The sequence below is a fragment of the Oncorhynchus keta genome, unplaced genomic scaffold, assembly GCF_023373465.1.
Source record: "Oncorhynchus keta strain PuntledgeMale-10-30-2019 unplaced genomic scaffold, Oket_V2 Un_contig_4386_pilon_pilon, whole genome shotgun sequence".
NCBI classification, from domain to species: Eukaryota; Metazoa; Chordata; class Actinopteri; order Salmoniformes; family Salmonidae; genus Oncorhynchus; species Oncorhynchus keta.
In genome coordinates, this window is record NW_026287746.1 from 225,057 (window position 1) to 232,500 (window position 7,444).

At 48.7% G+C, this 7,444-nt stretch overlaps 1 long non-coding RNA gene across 1 annotated transcript; it reads right to left on the reverse strand.

The window, feature by feature from the left end:
* Positions 1-1,556: 1,556 nt before the first annotated feature.
* On the reverse strand, positions 1,557-3,321 carry LOC127924645 (uncharacterized). Its single transcript, XR_008118504.1, has 3 exons — positions 3,200-3,321; positions 2,890-2,964; positions 1,557-1,599 (listed from the first exon to the last, which is right to left on the reverse strand). It is a non-coding gene; the product is annotated as an uncharacterized LOC127924645 (long non-coding RNA).
* Positions 3,322-7,444: the final 4,123 nt, after the last annotated feature.

Sequence of the window (7,444 nt, forward strand, 5' to 3'; positions counted from 1 at the left end):
CTCTCTCTCTCTCTCTCTCTAGGAACGTTATGTTGAGTTGACAACCATCGCTGACCCCTATACAACATTATTGATGCTGTTGGTGAGGAGGAGGGGGATTTAGGAACGTTATGTTGGGGGTGTGTGTGTAATATTCAGGAAGTGTGTAGGAAAGACAAAATGTCTTTGAACAGGATATGGTAGTAGGTACCAGGCTCACCAGTTTCAGTGGGTCAACCCAGCAGCGTTGCAGTTCTTTTCACATTCAACCGTTTCTCCGTGTCTATCAAGAACGGTCCACCACCCAAAGGTCACCCAGGCCAACCCAAAGGTCACCCAGGCCAACCCAAAGGTCACCCAGGCCAACCCAAAGGTCACCCGTCTTCAACCCAAAGGTCACCCTTCAACCCAAAGGTCACCCAGGCCAACCCAAAGGTCACCCAGGAAACAAGGTCACCCAGGCCACCCAAAGGTCACCCAGGCCAACCCAAAGGTCACCCAGGCTAACCCAAAGGTCACCCAGGCCAACCCAAAGGTCACCCAGGCCAACCCAAAGGTCACCCAGGCCAACCCAAAGGTCACCCAGGCCAACCCAAAGGTCACCCAGGCCACTTGACACAACTGTGGGAAACATTGGAGTCAACATTGGAGTCAACATTGGAGTCAACATTGGAGTCAACATTGGAGTCAATATGGAGTCAATATGGAGTCAATATGGAGTCAATATGGAGTCAATATTAGAGTCAATGGAGGACATGGAGTCAACATGGAGTCAACATGGAGTCAATATGGAGTCAACATGGAGCTTTCAACATGGAGTCAACATGGAGTCAACATGGAGTCAATATGGAGTCTTATGGGTCAACACTGTGGAGTCAACATGGAGTCAACATGGAGTCAACATGGAGTCAACATGGAGTTTTTTTTTGGAGTCAATATTTTGGAGTCAACATGGAGTCAACATGGAGTCAACATGTCTTCTTGGAGTCAACATGGAGTCAATATGGAGTCAACGTGGAGTCAACCTTGTGGAGTCAATGCTTAGCTCACTGAGTCTATTTTGGAGTCAACCTTGGAGTCAACATGGAGTCAACATGGAGCTTTCAACATTTGAGTTTTCAACATGGAGTCAACATGGAGTCAACATGGAGTCAACATGGAGTAATTGCTTTTACACCTTGTAGAGTCAACATGGAGTGCTTGGGGCTCACCTTGTAGAGTCAACATGGAGTCAACCATGGAGTGCTTTTACACTCTTGTAGAGCAGGTCATGGAGTGCTTTCTACACCTTGTGGAGTCAACATGTAGTGCTTTCTACACCTTGTCAATTTGGAGTCAACATGTAGTGCTTTCTACACCTTGTAGAGTCAACATGGAGTCAACATGGAGTGCTTTCTACACCTTGTAGAGTCAACATGGAGTGCTTTCAACACCTTGTATGAGTCAACATGGAGTCAACATGGAGTGCTTTCTACACCTTGTAGAGTCAACATGGAGTGCTTTCTACACCTTGTAGAGTCAACATGGAGTCAACATGGAGTCAACATGGAGTGCTTTCAACATTTCCCCTTTCTCACCTTGTAGAGTCAACATGGAGTCAACATGTAGTGCTTTCTACACCTGTGTAGAGTCAACATGTCTCTCTCTGTGCTTTCTACACCTTGTAGAGTCAACATGGAGTGCTTTCTACACCTTGTAGAGTCAACATGTAGTGCTTTCTACACCTTGTAGAGTCAACATGGAGTGCTTTCTACACCTTGTAGAGTCAACATGGAGTGCTTTCTACACCTTGTAGAGTCAACATGGAGTGCTTTCTACACCTTGTAGAGTCAACATATTGATGCTGTTCAACATGGAGTCAACATGGAGTGCTTTCAGGACACCTTGTAGAGTCAACATGTCAACATGGATATGGTAGTAGGTACCACACCAGTTTCAGAGTCAACATGTAGTTCTTTTCACATTCACCGTTTCTCCGAGTCAACAAGAAGTCCACCACAAAGGTCACCCAGGCCACACCTTGTAGAGTCACCCAGGCACATGGAGTGCTTTCCTTGTAGAGTCACCCAGGTCAACAAAGTGCTTTCACACCAGGTAGACCCAAAGGTCACCCAGGCCACACCTTGTAGAGTCAACATGGAGTCACACTGAAACTTTCTACATTGTAGAGTCAACATTGGAGTCAACATTGGAGTGTCAACATTGGAGTCAACATTGGAGTCAACTTTGGAGTCAACATTGTAGAGTCAACATGGAGTCAACATGGAGTCAACATGGAGTGCTTTCAACACCTTGGAGTCAACATGGAGTCAATATGGAGTCAACATGGAGTGCTTTCTACACCTTTGTCAACATGGAGTCAACATGGAGTGCTTTCAACACCTTGTAGAGTCAACATGTAGTCAACATGGAGTGCTTTCAACACCTTGTAGAGTCCCATGGAGTCAACTTGTGGAGTCAACATGGAGTCAACATGGAGTGCTTTCTACACCTTGTAGAGTCCCATGGAGTCAACATGGAGTCAACATGGAGTCAACATGGAGTGCTTTCAACACCTTGTAGAGTCAACATGGAGTCAACATGGAGTCAACATTCTAGTCAACCTTGTAGAGTCAACATGGAGTGTCACCTTGTAGAGTCAACATTGGAGTCAACATTGGAGTCAACATTGGAGTCACACATTGTAGAGTCAACATGGAGTCAACTTGGAGTCAACATGGAGTCAACATGGAGAGTCAACATGTAGAGTCAATATGGAGTCAACATGTAGTGCTTTCAACACCTTGTAGAGTCAACATGTAGTGCTTTCTACACCTTGTAGAGTCAACATGGAGTGCTTTCTACACCTTGTAGAGTCAACATGTAGTGCTTTCTACACCTTGTAGAGTCAACATGTAGTGCTTTCAACACCTTGTAGAGTCAACATGTAGTGCTTTCAACACCTTGTAGAGTCAACATGGAGTCAACATGGAGTGCTTTCAACACCTTGTAGAGTCAACATGGAGTGCTTTCTACACCTTGTAGAGTCAACATGGAGTCAACATGGAGTGCTTTCAACACCTTGTAGAGTCAACATGTAGTGCTTTCAACACCTTGTAGAGTCAACATGTAGTGCTTTCAACACCTTGTAGAGTCAACATGGAGTGCTTTCTACACCTTGTAGAGTCAACATGTAGTGCTTTCAACACCTTGTAGAGTCAACATGTAGTGCTTTCAACACCTTGTAGAGTCAACATGTAGTGCTTTCTACACCTTGTAGAGTCAACATGGAGTCAACATGGAGTGCTTTCTACACCTTGTAGAGTCAACATGTAGTGCTTTCAACACCTTGTAGAGTCAACATGTAGTGCTTTCTACACCTTGTAGAGTCAACATGTAGTGCTTTCTACACCTTGTAGAGTCAACATGGAGTGCTTTCTACACCTTGTAGAGTCAACATGGAGTGCTTTCAACACCTTGTAGAGTCCCATGGAGTCAACATGGAGTCAACATGGAGTGCTTTCTACACCTTGTAGAGTCAACATGGTTATAAGTTGATTTTAGTGAGGGTCTATAAGTAGACTGTTCTAGGAGGAGAGGAAGAGGGAGGAGGAACCAGGCTGATTTTAGTGAGTATAAGTAGACTGTTCTAGGAGGAGAGAGGAGGTACCAGGCTGATTTTAGTGAGTCTATAAGTAGACTGTTCTAGGAGGAGAGAGGAGGAACCAGGCTGATTTTAGTGAGTCTATAAGTAGACTGTTCTAGGAGGAGAGGAAGAGGGAGGAGGAACCAGGCTGATTTTAGTGAGAGTCTATAAGTAGACTGTTCTAGGAGGAGAGGAAGAGGGAGGAGGAACCAGGCTGATTTAGTGAGTCTATAAGTAGACTGTTCTAGGAGGAGAGAGGAGGTAACAGGCTGATTTTAGTGAGAGTCTATAAGTAGACTGTTCTAGGAGGAGAGGAAGAGGGAGGAGGAACCAGGCTGATTTTAGTGAGTCTATAAGTAGACTGTTCTAGGAGGAGAGAGGAGGTAACAGGCTGATTTTAGTGAGAGTCTATAAGTAGACTGTTCTAGGAGGAGAGGAAGAGGGAGGAGGAACCAGGCTGATTTTAGTGAGAGTCTATAAGTAGACTGTTCTAGGAGGAGAGGAAGAGGGAGGAGGAACCAGGCTGATTTTAGTGAGAGTCTATAAGTAGACTGTTCTAGGAGGAGAGGAGGAGAGAGGAGGAACCAGGCTGATTTTAGTGAGAGTCTTTTAGTAGACTGTTCTAGGAGGAGAGGAAGAGGGAGGAGGAACCAGGCTGATTTTAGTGAGTCTATAAGTAGACTGTTCTAGGAAAAGAGGAGGAGGAGGTACCAGGCTGATTTTAGTGAGAGTCTTTTAGTAGACTGTTCGAGGAGGAGAGAGGAGGAACCAGGCTGATTTAGTGAGTCTATAAGTAGACTGTTCTAGGAGGAGAGGAGGAGAGAGGAGGAACCAGGCTGATTTTAGTGAGAGCCTTTTAGTAGACTGTTCGAGGAGGAGAGAGGAGGTACCAGGCTGATTTTAGTGAGAGTCTTTGGGGGGGGGTGAAGGTCAAGAGGAGGGGAGGGGAGAGGAGATGGGGAGGATGTTTGTAGAAGGGTTCAGGTGGTCTGTATCTGTATCTCATTTGTAACCCAGCAGGGGATAAAATAACTTCCCAAGGTCCGTCCATTACCAAGCTCACAAACTGGAGTCGTTTTAGTGGACTAAACCCTCTCAACTCAATTACGCTCAACTAAAATATGAAGGCAACGTGTAAAGTGTTGGTCCCAAGTTTCATGAGAAGTAAATGACCCTGGGAAATGTTCTGTACGCACTCACAACGTATTTCTCTCATTTTGTCATCAAATTGGTTTACATCCCTGTTCGTGAGCATTTCTACTTTACCAAGATAGGCCACACCACTCAGGTGGAGGGGATTATCAAGAAGCTGATTAAACAACACAGCTGCACCTTGTGCTGGGGGACAATAAAAGGCCACCCTAAAATGTGTAGTTTTGTCACACAACACGAGGCCACCGATGTTTCATGTTTTGAGGGTGTGTAACATGTTGACTGCAGACTCCAGAGCTGTTGCCAGATAAATCAATGTTCATTTCTCTACCATAAGCCGCCTCTTAACGTCATTTTTAGAGATTTTGACAGTACGTCCATCCGGCCTCACACCCGCAGACCACTTGTATGGTGTTGAGTGGCCGAGTGGTTTGCTGATGTCAACCTTGTGAACAGAGTGCATCATGGGGGTGTTATGGTTTTGGTAGGAATAAGCTACGCACAACGAACACAATTGCAATTTGAATGCATTTATATTCAATATATATATATACCTATACCGCCATCACCTCTAGTCTTAGCATGATAATGCCGCGTGTCACAAGGATCTGGTACACAATTCCTGCAATCTGAAAATGTCCCAGTTATTCCACGGCCTACATTCTCACCAGACATGTCGGCCGTTGAGCATGTTTGGGATGCTCTGGAATCGATGTGCACGACCGCGTGTTCCAGTTCCCGCCAATATCCCGACGACCTCGCACAGCCATCCATCCATCCATTTGGATGACGTTCCACAGGCCGCAATCAACAGCCTGATCAACTCTACGTGAAGGAGATGTGTCGCGCTGCACGAGGCAAACGATGGTCACACCGGATCCTGACTGGTTTTCTGATCCACGCCCCCTACTGTATCTATGACAACAGATATCTGTATTCCCAGTCATCGTGCTGGATGTTCCCGGGTGGTTTTAGCTTCCTGAATTGCACGTTTTGAAGCGAACCCCTAATGATGTCTATTGCTGTGATGTCCCTTGTCAGCACACACACATTGCTTGTGTGTGTGTGTGTGTGTGTGTGTGTGTGTGTGTGTGTGTGTGTGTGTGTGTGTGCTCATTGGCGAGGTCAAGGGGAGCGTTAGGCTGGGTACCTCTGGACTCGAAAGGTCCAGGTCCACCTCAATTTCACCCCTGTCACAGCTGCTGCCTCTGGGGTCCTGAGTGTCTCAGAGCTGCCTTGCTACATGCCTGCTGGGGGGGGGGCACACAGATTTCTCCACGGGGAAATAAATGTCACTAAATTTAAGCTTTTAAAGTTATTGATTTGTAAACTGCTTCCTTGCCTGCCAGCCTGCAGTTTTTTTGTGTGTTGTGAAAATGCTCTGCGTGAATGTCAATGTGTTGTGACATTCTTTCCCCCAGACTCTTCTGAAATGCCTTCAGGTCTTTTTTTCTCCGATGCGATAATATATTTGCTGACGGAGGTTGTTGTTTTAACCACCCCGACTAAGATTTATATTTTTGCAAAAAAATAATCTGTATATCCCTTCCAGCTTCCGGAGATGCTTTGTACATTAGTTGGCCAATATGCCATCGGCCTCTTGGGCAGTGTGCCAGGCATCGGCCTCTTGGGCAGTGTGCCAGGCATCGGCCTCTTGGGCAGTGTGCCAGGCATTGGCCTCTTGGGCAGTGTGCCAGGCATCAGCCTCTTGGGCAGTGTGCCAGGCATCAGCCTCTTGGGCAGTGTGCCAGGCATCGGCCTCTTGGGCAGTGTGCCAGGCATCAGCCTCTTGGGCAGTGTGCCAGGCATCAGCCTCTTGGGCAGTGTGCCAGGCATCGGCCTCTTGGGCAGTGTGCCAGGCATCGGCCTCTTGGGCAGTGTGCCAGGCATCGGCCTCTTGGGCAGTGTGCCAGGCATCAGCCTCTTGAGCAGTGTGCCAGGCATCGGCCTCTTGGGCAGTGTGCCAGGCATCGGCCGCTTGGGCAGTGTGCCAGGCATCGGCCGCTTGGGCAGTGTGCCAGGCATCAGCCTCTTGAGCAGTGTGCCAGGCATCGGCCTCTTGGGCAGTGTGCCAGGCATCGGCCGCTTGGGCAGTGTGCCAGGCATCGGCCGCTTGGGCAGTGTGCCAGGCATCGGCCGCTTGGGCAGTGTGCCAGGCATCGGCCGCTTGGGCAGTGTGCCAGGCATCGGCCGCTTGGGCAGTGTATGTCAGTCATCGGCCGCTTGGGCAGTGTGCCAGGCATCGGCCTCTTGGGCAGTGTGCCAGGCATCGGCCTCTTGGGCAGTGTGCCAGACATCGGCCGCTTGGGCAGTGTGCCAGGCATCGGCCTCTTGGGCAGTGTGCCAGGCATCGGCCTCTTGGGCAGTGTGCCAGGCATCGGCCTCTTGAGCAGTGTGCCAGGCATCGGCCTCTTGGGCAGTGTGCCAGGCATCGGCCGCTTGGGCAGTGTGCCAGGCATCGGCCGCTTGGGCAGTGTGCCAGGCATCGGCCGCTTGGGCAGTGTGCCAGGCATCGGCCGCTTGGGCAGTGTGCCAGGCATCGGCCGCTTGGGCAGTGTATGTCAGTCATCGGCCGCTTGGGCAGTGTGCCAGGCATCGGCCTCTTGGGCAGTGTGCCAGGCATCGGCCGCTTGGGCAGTGTATGTCAGTCATCGGCCGCTTGGGCAGTGTGCCAGGCATCGGCCGCTT